This window comes from Cupressus sempervirens, chromosome 7, assembly GCF_028749045.1.
Source record: "Cupressus sempervirens isolate cs-2001-9-10 chromosome 7, ASM2874904v1, whole genome shotgun sequence".
Classification (NCBI taxonomy): domain Eukaryota; kingdom Viridiplantae; phylum Streptophyta; class Pinopsida; order Cupressales; family Cupressaceae; genus Cupressus; species Cupressus sempervirens.
In genome coordinates this window covers 140,956,379-140,974,506 of record NC_143124.1, presented here as the reverse complement: position 1 = coordinate 140,974,506, position 18,128 = coordinate 140,956,379, and the positions used below count along the sequence as shown (strand labels likewise).

The 18,128-nt window shown below is 32.6% G+C and overlaps 1 long non-coding RNA gene across 1 annotated transcript; it reads right to left on the bottom strand.

Moving 5' to 3' along the window:
* Positions 1-16,601: 16,601 nt before the first annotated feature.
* On the bottom strand, positions 16,602-17,584 carry LOC149545920 (uncharacterized). The gene is made up of 2 exons (XR_016354307.1): positions 17,188-17,584; positions 16,602-16,996 (listed from the first exon to the last, which is right to left on the bottom strand). It is a non-coding gene; the product is annotated as an uncharacterized LOC149545920 (long non-coding RNA).
* Positions 17,585-18,128: the final 544 nt, after the last annotated feature.

Below are 18,128 nucleotides of genomic sequence, written 5' to 3'. Positions count from 1 at the left end.
AAAATTTGTCAAATCAACTTGGCTACCAATACTCAAGTTCCTTCTACTGACCTCTTCATTCTATAAATGAATTAGTTAATGCTTCATGAAACATTTCACAATTGTAAACACATTCTTGGTACAATCATGCATAGCTCTACAATCATACTACCAATGTCTACCATGCAATACATGACAACTGTTCATGTCTACAACATCACACAATACTTGATCCTTATAATACCCAATCTGGAAATCAACAAGGCACTACTCTCTCACTTCCAAAGCATTCTCACCTCACAACTAGCCAATTATATAAGGATAAGGATGTCTCACTCTCTTCAATCAAATTTTCTGAACCATCTCCTTAGCAATAAGGATATCAATATTACCACCATCCATAATCACATTGAAGACTTTACCACCAGACTTACAATGATTCTTGAAAAGATTACTCTTTTGACAAGATTCCAGTGTCCTCTAGACAACTAGTACTTTTTAAGTCAATAAACTCTCTCCTTTCTCAAGTTCATGGTCTTCAACCTTATTCATAGTAGTAACACTTTTGTCACTAGCCTTTTGCGAACACTCATAAGATTTGTGTTCTTCTTCATGACATCTGAAACAAGTACCCTTAAATTGACCTCTACCCTCCCTCTCTTCCACTCAACAAGTTTTGGTTTTATGTAGGTAGTTTAGCCTAAGTTTTTGAATAGTCCATCTTCTCCTTCCCTAGAGAACTACCTTGATTCCTCCTCTTTAGCTTCTCTTCTACTCTCAAAGCATACTAATAAGCATCCTTAACCAAAGAAATATTCAGCATACCAACCTCATCCTAAATATTGAATCCCAAACCATTAATGTATTGAGCTACCTTCTCCTTTGATAATTCTTTGTGCCTAGACTAAATAGTCAACTTGTAGAGATATTTGGTAGAATCCTTCATAGTCATATCCTTCTACTTCAGAACTAGCAACATCTTAAACAACTCAAGTTCATATTCACTAGGAATGAACTTAGCCTTCAATTTAGTCACAATCAATCTCCATATAGTGATCTTCATTTCATCTTCCTCTTCTTTGTCTCTTTATAGTTCCTTCTACCAAAGAGTATCATGCCCCTTCAACTTAGTTTGTGCCAACTTTACTCTGAGTGGATCCTCAATATCCTCAAGCTCAAAGTAGTCTTCCAACTCACCAACCCAATCAATTAGTTCTTCAAGATTCAAAGTACCTGATAAATTAGAAACCTCCATATGGGTAAGTGCACCAAGTTGTGGTGCCAAAAAGATGACACCATTTTTTTTCTTTGTAGTTTTAAATAGCGCGCACGCACTGTAGCACACATGTGCTATGCCTTGAGTATACCAAGCTATAGCGCGCACACGCTATAGTGTGTACGCATCATAGCGCGTGCGCATTTTTTGAAAAAAAATTACAAAGCGCGTACGCGCTATTTGAAAGTAAATTTAACAAGCTTTAAATAGCATGTGCGCGCTATAGCGCATGCGCACTATATTGCGCACGTGCTATTTAAGGATTTAAATTATACCAAGCCTAACTTTTGGTTTTTCCTTGGGGATCCAAACCAAAGCTTTGGAGTCCATAAACTGGTTTGAGACGTGTTTTGCTGCAAACATACAAAAAATGATTGATTTTTCTTGTGTGCTCTCCTTGTAGTTTCTTCGTGGTTGAGCATCAATAAAATCAGGTTACATGACATTGTAGGTCTCTTTGTTAGCTACACAACCATATAATTTATTTTTAATTTGAATTATTTTAAGCCTTTCATCAATAATTTCTTTTGAATGTATGTCCATTTTTTGTCAAAAACCAACATGTACTAATTGGGTTGTAGATTTTAGCTCGTTCATCGAATTTTGAAACAACTTAGTTTTTTAGAAACTAGACTCCATTCTACACACTTTGGAAAAAAGAAGTTTTGATTTTAGATTAGTTTTCAATCATTTCTAGGGGGAGCACATAGATATTTCACATTTTTCGAATGTGTCTAATTAAAAAATTTATTAAAAAAAAATATGCATTATAAAATTACTCAAAAAATCTAGGATAAACTACATAGTGTTAGGTAACTTTTGTCTGGAGCAATTAAAGAATTTCAAAAAAAAAGTTAAAATTTTAGGGGGACCACACTTTGTACTATGTTATTTTTTTCTAAAATAAACAACACCACTTTTTGTGGCACCCTTTTTTGAGGACCTAAAACTAAACCATTTTGAAAAAAAATTAGTAGTTTAGAAACTAGATTCAGAGGACTATGACTTTTGCTTTTGTCATATCTTAAAATTTTGAGCGTAACTATCTTCAAATTCTTGTTGAAGTCCATAAATTGCTAATTTCAGGAAAAAGGTGTCCACTTATACCCCCCTTTTGTCACCACAACTTGGTGCACTTACCCATATTACGCTTCAAATTTGATTGAGATCTAGGTGTAGCAAACTGACCAACCCTATTTCCCAAGCCTCAACTACTAGCCTTTCTCAAAATTCATTCCTCTACCACCTCTTCTTCTCCAAGATGGATGAATAATGATGAAATACTTCACCGCAACCCATACTTATACCAACCTAAGCCACAAGTTGGTCCAATAAGCTAAAAATTAAATATCCCTTACATTAAATACTTAAAGAACCACAAGTCAGCCTCTAACAAAAAATAAATACCAAATTCCTTTAAATGCTTACAATACTTTTTAAATACATCAAAATTAATTACCCACTACCCAAATAGGTCAACTCAGCACCACCAAAATCCCTGAATCGTGCAAGATAGCCAACTACCCTAGGATGCTCTTGCATCACAAACTTATCTTTATCATCTATATATCATCCACTAACTGATGGTCAAACTGAGGTTTTTAATAGATCTTTGCAAAACTTGGTAAGATGCTTTACAAAACAACATGGAGAAAAATGGGATTCTATACTTGCTCCAGCTGAATTCTCATAGAATGACACAGTAAATAGAAGTACATGAAAATATCAATTTCAGATTGTGTATGGTACATGCCTAAGGGGAATTCTTGAGCTTAGAGAACTTCCAAAGATTTCTCCTAGTAGTTCACATGGTGAAGAATTTGTTGAATCTTTTAAGTAGGTCCAAGATCAAGTGAAGTTGCAACTACAAAATTCAAATCAGAAATACAAAGAATTTCCTAATAAAAAAGAAGAGAAGTGTAGTTCAATGTTGGTTACTTGGTGTGGGAATATCTAAAGAAACAGAGACTACCTCAATTCAAGAACACTAAATTATTACCTAAGAAGTTTGGTCCTTGTCAAATCCATACTTGCTCAAGTTGAATTCTCATGCAATGACACAATGAATAGAAGTATAGGAAAATGTTGATTTCAGATTGTATGTCGTACACACCCAAGAGGAAATTATGATCTTAGAGAACTTCCAAAAACTTCTCCTAGTAGTTCACATGGTGAAAAATTTATTGAAACTTTAAAGGAGATTCAAGATCAAGTGAGGTTGCAGCTACAAAATTCAAATTAGAAATACAAAGAATTTCTTGATCAAAAAAGAAGAGAAGTACAGTTCAATGTTGGTGATTTGGTGTGGGCATATCTAAAGAAAGGGAGACTACCTCAAACCAAGAACACTAAATTACCTAAGAAGGTTGGTCCCTATCAAATCATAGAAAAATATGGATATGATGCATAAAAGATCCAATTACATATAGATATTAGCATTTCACTAATAATTAATGTTTGTGATCTCACACCATACAAAAGTTCAAAGACACAACCTGCACCCAAACATTTAGTAACAATAGATTTGCAGAAAATACCCAAACCAACACAACTTCAACAATAGAAGATACTCAATACAGAGATAAAGAAGACTTGAAGGATACAATATACTCAGTATTTAGTTAAATGCAAGATTTTAGACCTACAAAAAAAGCAATTTGGATGGATGAGAAAAAAATCAACAAGCATGGTTCATCACTACAACACCTCATCTCAAGTAAACATGAGATTCATTCCATAGGGGAGTATGTTGCAGGAGAAAAGTAGATAGGTTATGCTACTCAAAATAACATGGTGAAATATGCTACAAGAACAAACATGGATGAAATGGTTGACCTTATGGTCAAATAATTTTTCTATTAGGGACTTAAAACATAGTAAGTTGACCAAATTTCTACCTTGCTGCATTTATAGAAAGAAGAGTCTCTAGAGCTTCACAATGTCTACCTAGATTTCAAGGAAAAGTGTACTAAAATCTAGGCTTATCATTTTCTACCAAGCTCTTTAGTATAAGTAATGATGGATTTAGTTTTAATGAAGGTTTACAATGTCTATCAAGCATCTAAGGCAAAGTGTAGTACTACCTGAGTATTTTAGTATCTATCGAGCTCTTCAGTGTTCACTGAGTCATCTAGTCTTGATTGAGTTCATGTTACCTCAAGTGATTCATATGGACCAAGAATCTACGTCAACTGAGTGCTAGAGATTTTCAAGTGTTGACAATTGTTGTGGAGTGTCAGAAGATCACCTGAGTGGTCTTAACAATTGAGTTACAATAGTGATTAGACTTTGTAAAGATTGTTTTAATTTGGTATTATAGCTGACTCCACAAGTTAATTAATTGGATTACTATATGTGTAATACATCTTATCATATCCAATATTTTGAAGAATGATAAGAAAGAAGAAAATGAGTGTGAATTAAGAAGGCTATATAAATTATAAGAAAAAGAAGAGTCTTATCTATCATAGTCATGTGATCATTGTATTTAAAAGGAATCCCATTAAGCAAACCAAGCTGTAGATCATAGATAAGCCACTAATTCATTCTAACAGGTGCATTAGTCAAATCCTCTAACAAGGTGGACTTAACAATCTTTTCCAAATCTCCTAGTAGAGTGCACACTTCATTAGTTGTTTTAATTCCTTTCACAAGGTGGACCTAATAGTCCTTTTTTCTCCTAATAGGGTAGTTCACTATAAGTGATCAATTGTAAGCTTTAATAGGATAACTTTATAATGCAATAATAAAGCTTGTGGGTATCATCCTCACCCCCATTTTACTTTCTATTAGGAAGGCTTTTGGTTTACAAAATATTATGTCAAGTGATATGAATGTTTTATTACTTTCAATATTTCATGCATGCAATTAGATCAAATTACAGAGTAAATGTTTAAGTGGTGAATTAAAGTTAAAGTTATATTCGTTCCTGATTCACCCCCACACTCTTAGTCACGTAGTCTTTACTACACTTCCAAAATTTGGTATAAGTGTGTTGGTTCTCGCATCACAAGTTTAGCAACTTAAGAGAAGATCAATCATAATGCAAGTATATAGATTAGAGAAAGTTATTGAAAATGAAAAGTTGGATCTACAATTGGCCATGGAAAAATTCAAGAGAATGAAGGAGAAGCTCTCTCGACCCATGAAAAGAAGAATATATCTTGCCACTCAGATGAATGAAAATCTCTACATTGAAGAAAGAATTGAAGATATTTGCCAAGAAAGAAGTTCAAATGAAGCTAATGTGGCAATCATAGATCCACTTGAAAATAATCTTACTCTTCATGAAGAAGTCAAAAAGCTAAAAAGAGAATAGTAAATTCAATAAGTTAGAATGTGTGAAGTCATGGATCAAAAGGAAAAAGCCAAAGAATGAGTAGAAGAAAAGGAAAATGAAATTAGACAACTGTCACTTTATAAAAAAAATCTATTTGATCAGCTCAATGATGCAAATCAAGAACTTATCCGCTTGAGAGAAAAAAATGAAAGATTGTAGAATGATCTTAGCATACAGAAGAAAACCATGAGAGGATGATGAAATCTCATGAAAGAATGAATCAATTGAATGAGAAAACTCAATTTAGACACAAAGGAAAAAATAGATTAGGATACACAAAATAAGGTGAATCATCTTAGCAAGGAGCTCAAAAGAATAAAAGGCCTACATGTAATCATCATGGAAAGATATGGCATATAACAAAGAAGTGTTGAAACAATGGTAAATAAAAGTTCAATGGAAAGTGTTACATTTATAAAAAACTAGGACATAGAAAAAATGAAAGCACAAAGAAATCTAAGTTTGAAGGAAAGTGCTACAATTGCAACAAACAAGGGCATAAATCCCCAGAATGCAAGACCAAGTAATGATACCCAACAGAACAAATTGTCAAAGCTATATTTGGTCTGGATTACAAAACACATGGTACAAATGTCACTATTGTGGTGATTATGGGCACATTAGATAAAATTGCATAAAACATCTGACAAGGAAGAGAGACACTACAAAAAGATGTTTGGTATGTACAGAACTTGGACATCTTTCCAAGAACTATATGAACTGAGGAAAAGTTGAAGATAAAGAAATCAAAGGCTAACAATATCAGAAGTTAGATGAAGTAGGAATGGGTAAGGAAATCTCCTGAGCATACATATTAGAGTAATGAAAGTGTTGGCACCCAAGTCAATGAGTTGGGTGACAAAACCATTTCAGCCTAGTTGATTATGGAGATTACTAGAACTATGATTCATAAGAATTTATCTCACATTAGTTCTATTGACCAAGCAGAGGATCAATATTAGCATTCTAGATGCAAAAGGATTACCAAGTTAGAATATTAGATGAAATTATGTCTTAGATCTTATTGAGCATGGTTAGGTTCCAAGACCTACCCGAGCTTGGATGTAGATAGTGAGGTTGGAGCTTGTGCTGAGTTGAAGACTCTTTCATGTTCAAATTCCTTACCAAGTTGAAGTTCCTTCGAAATTTAGAGAGCTTACTGAGCTAAAAGGTATCTTACAAGAAATGAAGACTCAGATGAGTTGGAGAGCCTATCACTAAGCAACCTATAATACAATGCATTAATGGCAACTTGAAGACAAAAATTTTTTAAAAGAGGAAATCAAAGGTTATTGTTTCACCATAATTTTTAGAGCAAATAGAGTGACGAGTATTCGAAAGCCCCTGAGCAATTTAGAGAAATTTCATCAAAGTTCATTCAAGTATTTGATGTTTTACTGAGTAATATGGCATCTTATAGCAGCAAAGTTAAGAAAGGTTCAAAGATGTTAGTTCAAGGAATCTAGTGTAAAGCCTCAACATTCTAACTTAGTCTAACAATTGCTGATGAACTTAACCCAATTGGAGTATAATCCTAGATTCCTCCCTAGGTACTTTTAATTCATGATATTTGTTAATGTTATCATTTTTCTATTCAAGAGCTAGGAATCCTAGAAGTGAACTAGGCATACAAAGAGTTGTGTCTGTATGGGAACTTAAAACCTAAGCACAAGCATTCAGAGACAAAAGTTTTAATGCATATCCTACATATCCCAAGATATTTCCAAGGGAAATGGATTAGGTTAATCCTCAATCAATTTCATTACAAGAATTTTTGATTGGATCAACCTATTTAGATCACCAAGAATATGATTCATAGAATTATAGGGTTCCCCATGTTGAATAAGGTGAAAACCACAAAATTTGTAGGTCGAGTCAAACTGGCTAAAAGGACTCTTACCAAGTAGGATGGCAAAGGCATGAAGTTGATTGGTGTAAATAACATCAAGATCAAGTTAGGCATCCATGGACAATTTTCCACATGATTTATAGCTCAAGTAGATTGAATAGTGTTCCTAGTGAAGCTATTGAACTAGGACACAAAGTTGTGAAGAATAACTTATCTTTTGACCTTGCTGAGCTAAAACTCAATCAGTTGAGAAAGAATATGGAAATAATTTGGTTATCAAATAACAATCCATGCAAGATTGGATCTCTTTTGACTTGTTTATTCTTCTATGTAGAAAAATTTGTCCCCTCCAAAGGCACTATGGAAGTGAAGAAGGGTAGACCACTTTTGTATTAAATCAATGAATTTATAGTAGAAATGTATGATAATTTTGAAAGCATTATGGAAGTCTACTTTGAGACATTGAAAGGGAACATGTAAAGTAGATATAGTATTCCAAAGAAACTTGTCGAATATTATGAGCAAGATATTTTTTTTTCTAGTGGATTATGACAAAGTTGTCCCCTACTATATTCACAATGCATTTCACAAAGTTGAGGAAGATGTTGAAATTGAGTAATGATGAAGATTAGGAAGAGGAAGTTGTATTAAAAAGGTCTGCCCCTACCTTCTGAGATAAAATAAAAAGACTAAAAAATGGAGGAGGCATGGAATATTTCAAATCTCTCAAGTATGAAACAAGAACCAAAGAGGACCATAATCAAATTGAAGAAGCCTTAGTGGCTAAGATGGCTAAGTTGAAGTATTCTCCAAAGAAACTAACAAAGAAATTTCTTAATGTCTGGTTGAAGGCAATTCCACCTCAATGGAACAATGCATTATATTTTGCAAAAGATATCAAAGAACAAACCTCAAGACAACTTATGTTGAGTCTATCTGATAAGGAAGTGAAGCAATCATTGAATAAGAATGAAACAATGATGGCCCCTTAGTTCAATGCTTTCCTAATCCTATCAAAAGACATTGAATCTATTGTGAAGTCAAACATAACTACATGGAAGAAAATCTATGGGTTGTACAAGCTTAGTGAGGAGGTTGTGCAAATAGATGATGAAAAATAAGATATTAAGAAACATGATGAGGAAATAAATGATGATAAAACTGATAATGTAGAAGAAGATGATCCAGAGGATCAGGAGTATCAAGAAGTAGCATGAGGAGATATTCCCAAGATTTAGGGTATATATCTTAAAAAGATAGCAGCATAGGTCATGGCCTCCCTCCCTCTCTTTCCAAGCAAATCCTTAGTGCCACCCAGTTCAGAGAAGGTTGCTACTGAGTTATTTTAGGTAAACACTACTTCACCAAGAACCCAACTAATCATTACATCAATACTACTAGGAGCAGTGATGAGTGGAGTTTACATCACTTCATCTACCGAGAAACAAGCTCAAATAATCTTAGCATTAGAGTCACAACCAAAATATGTAAGTTTTCCTATTATAATTAATGATTCTACTATTGATACTTCAACTATTGTTTCTTTTGTGGTAGGTGCAATGATAGTTGAGGTGAAGCCTAAACCAAGCATTGAAGGTTTGAAGAAATCAAAGGGAATTATTCCTTCATTTATTCATAAGAAAAAGGGTAAAAAGGTGGAAGCCTCTATTCAAGAAATTGATCTAGAGGAGGAAATTATAATACCAGATTGAGATCTTTCTAATCTGACTCCTTATCAAATGGATACCCTTGGTGAGCTATAGAAGAAGAGGGCCAAATTAAAAAATCTCAAAGAACATAAGCAAAATAAAAATGAAGTTCTTATAGATATCAAGGGCATATTCATTGATGCATTGAATATTGAGGTTGATGATGAACAACCAATTTTGGATCAAGTTGTTGACATTGTTCACAAGTATAATGAGTAAGTGGATGGGCAAGACAAACTTCTATAGAGGGCAGAAAGAAAGTATGAAAATAAAGTTTTGGAGAAGATAGCTAAGAAGACTATTATTGATCAAGTAGAATTATCTACCATTCTTTAACATTTTAAAGATTATGTAAAATATTGTTTTGTTATTTGTGAAACTGAGTGATACATCTAAACTCACTAATGAAATAAAGGAATAATTGTCTAAGATAAATGTTGACATGAAGGCAAGTGTACATCAATTTCCACTTGATCTTAGGTGCAGTTTGACATATTTTGTAAAAAATAAGATATCTAACAAATCTTAAGGCAATTTTTTTTAGGGATGAAGCCAAGATGAGGACCACACTAGTAGAAATATAGGGCATGATACTTCCCAACATGGATGCAATGCAAAAACATATTGCACATGCAACAAAATTGATCCATGACAACAATTTCTCTATATCTAATCACATTATGGAACTATCAACAAATGTGCAGATAGCTTTGCATGCATCAAGATTTTCACAAAGGAATTGGGATAAGAGAATGTCCATAATTTTGAAGGTACATAGAGATTTTCTTTCACATTTTTTCATTACCTTGTAGTTATGTATTTTTGGCATTTGCGTCAAGAAAGGGGGGAAATAGAGAATAGTATTATCATACACAACGAGAATGCATATATACAAGAAGGAAACATACATATAGTATGAAAGATGTATATACAAAGTAGAAAATATGTTGACAAAAACAATTTCGAAAAATTAAAAGAAGAATAGAGTCAAAGGCTACCGAGTAGTAGCAGACAACAGGCAAAACCAAGTTACAGACCTAAACATGTTGACAGGGGTAGTTTTGAGTTATATTTTGAGTATCTGGTATTTTTTTATGATAAGTGCTTTTGTCACTAATTCCAAAGGGGGAGATTGTTGAATTTATGGTCAAATAATTTGTACATTAGAGACAACACCTAGTTAATTGACTACATTGCTACTGAGCTCTATATGTAGAAAGAAGAGCATCTTGAGCTTCATAGTGTCTACTATGCTTCTAAGGAAAAGTCTAGTGCAAGTCAATTTGATCAGTTACTACCAATCTCTTCAGTATAAGGAATGACGGATGTAGTATTAACCAATGTTTTTAATGTCTACCAACCATCTGAGGCAAAGTGCATTGCTACTTGAGCATTTGAGTATCTACCAAGTTCTTTAGTGTTTTTCAAGTCATCTAATGCTAACCAAGTTCCTATTACTCCAAGTGATTTGTATAGACTAAGCATCTACATCAACTAAGTGCCAGAGTTTGTTGAGTGTTGACAAGTGTTGTCGAGTGTCAGAACATTAACTAAGTGGTCTTTAGAACCAAGTTACAGTAGTGACATAACTTTGTGAAGATTTTTTGAATTTTGCATTGTAGCAACCTCCAAAAGGTAATTAATTGGATTGGTATGTACATGTAATACATATTGCCATATCAAATATATCAGAGAACAAGCAAAAAGTAGATGACTGTGAATTAAGAAAAATACAAGAAATACAAGGAAAAGAAGAGTCTAATTTGTCACAGTCAAGTAATCATTATATTTGAGAAGAATATCATTCAGCAAAATTGAATTGCAAATTAGAGATCAGCCACTGATTCATACTAATAGGTGCACTAGTCAAATTCACTAAAAAGGTGGACTTAATAGTCTTTTCCAAATCTCCTAACAGAGTTCATGCTTCATTGTATGTTTTAAATCCTTTAACAAGGTGGACCTAATGGTCCTTATTACTCATAATAGAGAAGATCACCAAAAGAGATCAATTGTAAGCTTAAAAGGGTAAATTTATACTAAAGTAATAAAGCTTGTGGGTATCATCCCCACCCTAGTTTTACTTTCTATTTGGAAGGCTTTTGGGTTACCAAATATTGTGTCAAGTGTTATGAATATTTTATTGCTCTCAATATTTCGTGCATGCAATTAAATTAGATTACACAATGAATTTTTAAATGGTCGATTAAAGTTAAAGTTATATTGGTTCCTAATTCATGCCCCCACCCCTAGTCACCTAGTCTATACTACATTCCCAATGGAAACAACACTGTAGAATTATGTGATAGGAAGACATAACAAAGATGATGCTACATGAAGTGCAAAAACTATGAAGGAAGTGGATGTCATGTTTTAATGTATTTTAAAATTTTGTTTGAAAGTAATAAATTCCTATGATGTGGTCGCATAAATGGAATAGTGATTCCACAAGCTCTCAAATTATAGCCCACTTAGGAAAAAAGTTAATTTCATTTTACTTTTGAGTCAATTTTATTTCTAAGTGTATTTGCTTGTGTTTTAAATGATTAAGCAAACTATGTAATTAATGGCTACAAGAAGCTTTAAAAAGCTAGAAAAGCTTGGTGGTAGATTCTAAGTTTTGACCAATCCTTCATGATTTGAAATTGGTTTTCTTTTCCTTGTTTTCTATTGATGTTTCACCTTCCCATTCATAGTGATGGGAAAGTATTGAAATGGAGGATTCTGTAACAAAAAAGAGGATCAAATATAGAAGAAAAGAAATAGAAAGAGTTTTGAGTATTCTTTATTTTTGTGGGACTTCAATTTGAATGTTCTTTTTTCCTTATTCTTTTTTCCAAAATAGAAACACTGAAATTCTAAGAGTATGTCGATGATCTAGTTATAGAATAATGATACATTTGGCTAGTTTGGAATCCAAAAAAAGTTCTTTGTTTGAAGTTTACTTTTTTGAAGTTTACTAGAGGGAATTTTATTTTCTTAGTTGTTGTATGTCTCTAAGCATATTTCAGAGTTGCAATAGCATATGGGAGTCTATTCTAGAATCTATGCAATCTATTTTTCTTGGATCATAGGGAGTTATGTATTATATATATTTTGTTTTCATTTGTTTTACTATTTTGGTTGGTTCAGTCCATGTCCACATGGAAGGGAAACTCAAGATCATGGTGAATATCTTCATGTATTCATCGATGTGTTAAAATCACATATCTGATATGTGATAGTGCTAAAGATTAGCCAAAATAATGAAGTTGTAGATTTTTTTAATGAAAGAAAATGCCATGATGAATGGTTGGTCAATGATAGTGTTCTAAAACTATGCATGTAGAAAGGTGGTGTAGATTCAAACATGGATTAAAGTTTCTTTTTAGTCAAATTGTATTCACTTTGATCCATAGTTTTTAATTCAATTGTGATTGAAGTTATCCATGTTTTTCAATTTCAATAAAGAAGAATTTGGTTAGTTTGTGTTAAGACTAGGTAGGAAAGCTAATGTTGCTATAGGAGGTCAAAGAGGTTCATGTCACATATTTGCACATTAGTTGGTATTAAGAGAGTAAGATAGATGTCAATCTATGTTAAGTAGAATTATCAATTCTTAAGGTGCACGAACCCCTTGATGCATACTTAGTTAAGTGACTTATTTCATCATAACTTTTCCAAGGTGAAGCTCTACATCAAACACTATCTTCTTGTATCTCTATACAAAAAATAATTCTTACCTTAAACAACAAATGAGAAAAACAATGAAAAGTAAAAGGCCTTTTTAGTACATGTGACCTAGAGAAAAATATGTTTGGATGGAGGAGATTATAAGTGAAATAATAGAGTATTTTTCATAATTAAATGTTTCCTTCCATTTCACACATACAGAAGCATGTCTTTGGATCATTACCATTAATCATCAATTAATATGTGTCTTTTCCATGGGTTTCGAAAATGAAAATTCATATTTTGTATTGTCACTTACTTAGACATGTGTCTTTGCTGAGGCACGATTTTGGGCCCATGAACCATGAAGTTTTGAACTACTAATAATAGTTAAATGTTCAAGTTCATTGGTCATAATATATTGGAATCAATGATCATAAGATGACAAGATTTCAAAACTAATGATTCAACTGATGAACTTGAACATAAATGTTCAATGTTCAACTTCAATAATGAGCAACAAGGTCTAAAAGGTGGACAAACATTCTAATATTAGAATGACTTGAAGCTATGAATTGGTTAACTTATGAACCTTGAACATTGAAAACTTATGTTTAGAATTCAAGTTCAACCTCAAGTTCAGGAAAGAAAGGTAGTGTTTAAAAGGAATTAGCCTTGGATGCTTTGAACTAGTCAACTCCTGAACCATTGGGTCATGCTCAAAACTTATTTCTAGAATGGAGGTTTCACTTTGATATGTGAAAAATGGATATTGACATGGACCATACATGGGAAACACTATGGACATAAGGCATGGTTTCATTCGTTTTCATTTGTTTGTTAACAGTTCTTCAATGCTTGCTCTTGTCTCAAGGTTTTTGTTTATTATTGATGCTAGTGTAGGGATTGTCCCTAACTCTAAGAAGGAGAAGCATACTCAATTTTCTTGGAGGGGTCATGATACTTTGAGGTTTTTTCTTTCACTTTAATGAAAATCTCCTTCATGAAATAGGAGGTTTGTAACTTTTCATGGGACACCTTCTTCATCTTTTTGGACATGAGATGGTTCAATAGTGTGATCCTTGTCTTGTTGGTTTACCCCTTCCCCACTACTCTAGAGGTGGGATTATTTTCTTGTGAGATAGAAGGGACTTTTGTAGTTGGATGTTACATATTCAGCTTGGGTGATGTTTTTTGCCACAAGCTAGTCTTGGACGGTTTTATGTTTTCCAAGTGGAACATTTGGGGATCATTTCCAAAAAATCCCTTCATTAGTTTGGCTCATCTTTTGAGTTGTCAACCATATATTGATAAATCCCTTATTACCATTATTCTTTAAGTTACCACATTGACATCTCATTCTTTATAGAATGTTTTTTAAGTACACATGTCATTTTGCTATTTGATATTTTTTAAAGTAATTTCTAATAATATATTCTTATGTTCTTTGTTATTGCCAACCCTTAGACTCTAGTCTAGACCTCAACATGCTTATAAGATAACTTATTAAGATAACTTATTAAGTAAAACACATAATATTCTAATCAAGTATTCCTATTCTTAACCATACCAAACTGTGTACCTCTTTTTCTTTTCCTCTCAGCTAACTACATATACCTTTTATAAAACTTACTTCAACATGTAACTCTTTGTCTACTGTTTGATGGAAGTAATAGGAGAAGTTTTCAAACCATCGGTCCCTTCAGTGGTTGAATAGGTGGTCCTTTTGAAAATTTGGCATCCTATAATTCATGAAATGCATCATTCATCTTGATCTTTCACAATCTTTCAAATCATGGGATTTCATTGTGATGGACAGATTATTCTCAATCGAGTAAGAACAAAAGCTTGTTCAAAGTCTAGCTATGCTTAAACCCCTAGCCCTCGGAATTGGTATTTTAATACCGCACATTGGATTGCAATGGTTATTTACAGTAATTTGTACAGAGTGATATGTATGAATAACTTTGCTACTTTGGATTTTAGCACATGAACGGGTTGTAATGGACGACTTTGTTGGCGTACTCGAGGAATAGGATAAGAGGAGAGATTGTTCGACACGTTTCTTCTCTTATATAATGGCAGGATCCAGTTCAGATACATGTATGAATATGAACAGAATAATCATGAATTTCTGCGTTTATCTAATAGTGGAGAACTCAATGATTATCATACGGCAATGTCTCTATTATCGAGACAATAATTCGGAATTCAGGAATGCGGCTATCTTAAGAGACTTGCATAGATTGGTAGTATTTTAAATGTGAAATTTTAATTTAATCCGAAGAATAATTCATATATTATGGAGTCATATGTCTTTGGAGATGTTATTTTATCAGGCTTATGAGAGTTAAAAATAAGATCATAGAATTTGGTTATCACTAATTGTTTAAGAGTTTTGATCAATATTATATAGTTAGTGATAAAGTTATTAAAATATTTTATATTATTGTAAATAATTTATTAATCTTTATTATATATATTTATATTCACCAATGATAAATGATAAATTGATTATATAAAGAAGGATAAAATTTAAATAATGATTTAATTGTATACACAACAATAGATGAGGACTGAGGGGTGTCCTTCTCAAGGATATGATCACTTTTGCCAATGGCACATTGGGGAAGGTGAGGGTCTCCCCCTTCTCACCACAAGCATACCACAAGAATTAAGAGACATGAGAAAGGAGGGGATTTAAGTGCCCACTATTTACACCCTTTCTCTCACCAATAGTTTCTTCCTCCTCTCTTCACTTGGGAGGAAACTTTTTGAAATGTTCTTTTCCTTACAAATGATTTCTTTCAATTTCAAATACATTTTTTATTGACTAGTTAGTAGATGGGTTAAGGGTTGTTAAACGATTTATGTCTAAAAAACATGAATATTTCATGGCTGGGCCATTCTCTTGATATGTTCATTGCTCTCATCAAAAAAGTCTCTTTCCAAAAAGAATCTACTCATTTTAGGGTTTGAAATAGTATGTTCCCTTGAGGGATTTGATAAAGTGTGATCCTTCCTACAAATTATTCGTCTACCAATTTGTGAGATCCTTCTAGTTGACAAATTCACTATTATCAAAAAGCATTTGAACCTTCTCTGAGTTCACTTGACTAGAACACACATTCATTTTCATTTGTATACTAAAAAACCAAACTACTAATAATTGCTTAAATTCCTTTTAAAAGTTAATAAGAAATGAAAGGATTTTAGATGTGAAAGTTTGTGACATAGATTATGACTTTTATAATGATTCATAAACTTCATTAAGAGGTCTTAGAAGAAAAGAGAACTTATATTGTTACATGATAAGATGATGAAGAAGCTAATTTATACATTTTAATTTAAAAGAGTATCAGTTTGTTAACTTGAAACTAATTCTATGATTTATTAATATCTCAACATTTCAATTTACTAAAATTGATTGATAGTGAAGTATCTAAACTATTTAAATGTTGATAAATTGTTTACTTGTTTGAATTGAACTTTATTACATTTTAATTTATTTGAAAATAATATATCTTAGATTAAATTATTATTTATTTATTTTTGAATAAATACATGAAAGTATTATAAACTAACTAAAACATATTATATATTTATATTAACCTTCACATTATTTATTTTTATTTTAATGTAGTATATGTTTAAAGTTTAACAACTCCAAAAAGCATACAGACAGTCTATACGTTTTATAATGCTAAAAGAAAATTACTAGAATAAATTAAACTATTAAAAATGTTTATATAAGTTCAAAACTATATAAATAATTTTAAAATAAAAATTAAACATTAATTTAAAGAATAACGTGAACTTGTTTGAATTATTTGGAAAAATAGGCTTATTGTTTTTCACTAGCTTGAAAGCAATCAATGTATCCAGAATTCATTGTAGGTAGCTTTTCTCGTATATTTACAATCACACTCCACTATTTATCATCAGGTGGACGTCGGAAACACAAAAAAACATCACTTGAAATTCTACAATTTGCAGCTTTTGTTCTGCCAAAAATATCCCAATGATTTATAAAGTAGTTTAAACCATGGCCTGGATGCAAATCCATTAGACTTTCACCTTAAATTTTGATATTGTCAATTCACTTGTACAAAGAACAATCCATGAATGTCATTGCTTGTAGATGTTTATGATTAAATAACTCCCATGGCACAGATACATTTAACACAAACATCCTGCAATAAAATCTATATCATATATCAGAGAAACAATGCACGAGACAAATAGATGATACCCAGAAAACAAAAATATTCAGAAGCTGTATTACATAGATGTGTTCATCTGCGTTTATTACATAGTTTAGCAGAGTAAGATCCAATCCCTGCTTTCATCTTTATTTAAATACAAACCAAATTAAGAGACATACCAAGAGGAGAAGCAGGAAGAGCAGTGCGGGGAGGCTTTGCAGCTGCTTACATAAAGCAGCGCTGAAGCAAAGAATAGAAAGAATCTTATTGTCTACATATCTTCAAATTGCAGTAGCCGCCTGGAGCTTCTGGATAAAATTTCCTTCATTTATGGGAGAATTTTAGCTATGTATTGGATGAGAGATAAAATCAATGACAAATACTAGATAATCACTATCCTTGCAATCATAGCCAAAAAAATCTCAACCCTATTTGAGACAAAGCCAACCACTTGGACCGGAGTACGAACGAAAGAAAATGAGGCAAATATTTGGAGAAACCCAACCGTGCACGTAATGTGCACTGGGAAAAATATAGCTGTGGGGATTTGTTAACCCAACATAACAACTATAAGTAACCAGGTGGCCCAAAATTATTGAGTATCAGAAGTTGTTGAGGAATTGCTATCACATTCACCTAAGATCAGCATGTAGCAAAATGGAGGGACCTGTGAATAGACAAACTATCTTAGTTTCTTACGTCATTTTAGATTCCATAGAAGAATTTCTTGTTTGCTAATTCCTGATTTTACACCCATTACAACGATATAATGTCCAAATAGTGGGATCCCACTGTACCCACTTTTGCTCTGAATGGAAGGTGACGATTCTAAATGGTGGCAGCAAAATATTATTACTTGATCAGTCAATAATTAGTGTGTGGAAAGAGAACACATTTTCAATGATATTTGCGGCGGCTAGTGAACCAGATGTAAGCAACGTAGTTGTTTCCTTGTTTAAATGATATAGGCTAATTATTGTGATGGACAAAAAGCCAACGCTCATAGATATTCTGGAAGAAATAGCTGGATATAATGATAAATAAATTTGATTTAAAAAATTTGACTGAATATAATCAAATCACATCCTGGGAGGAGAGTGACTGTTAAATTATAAATCAC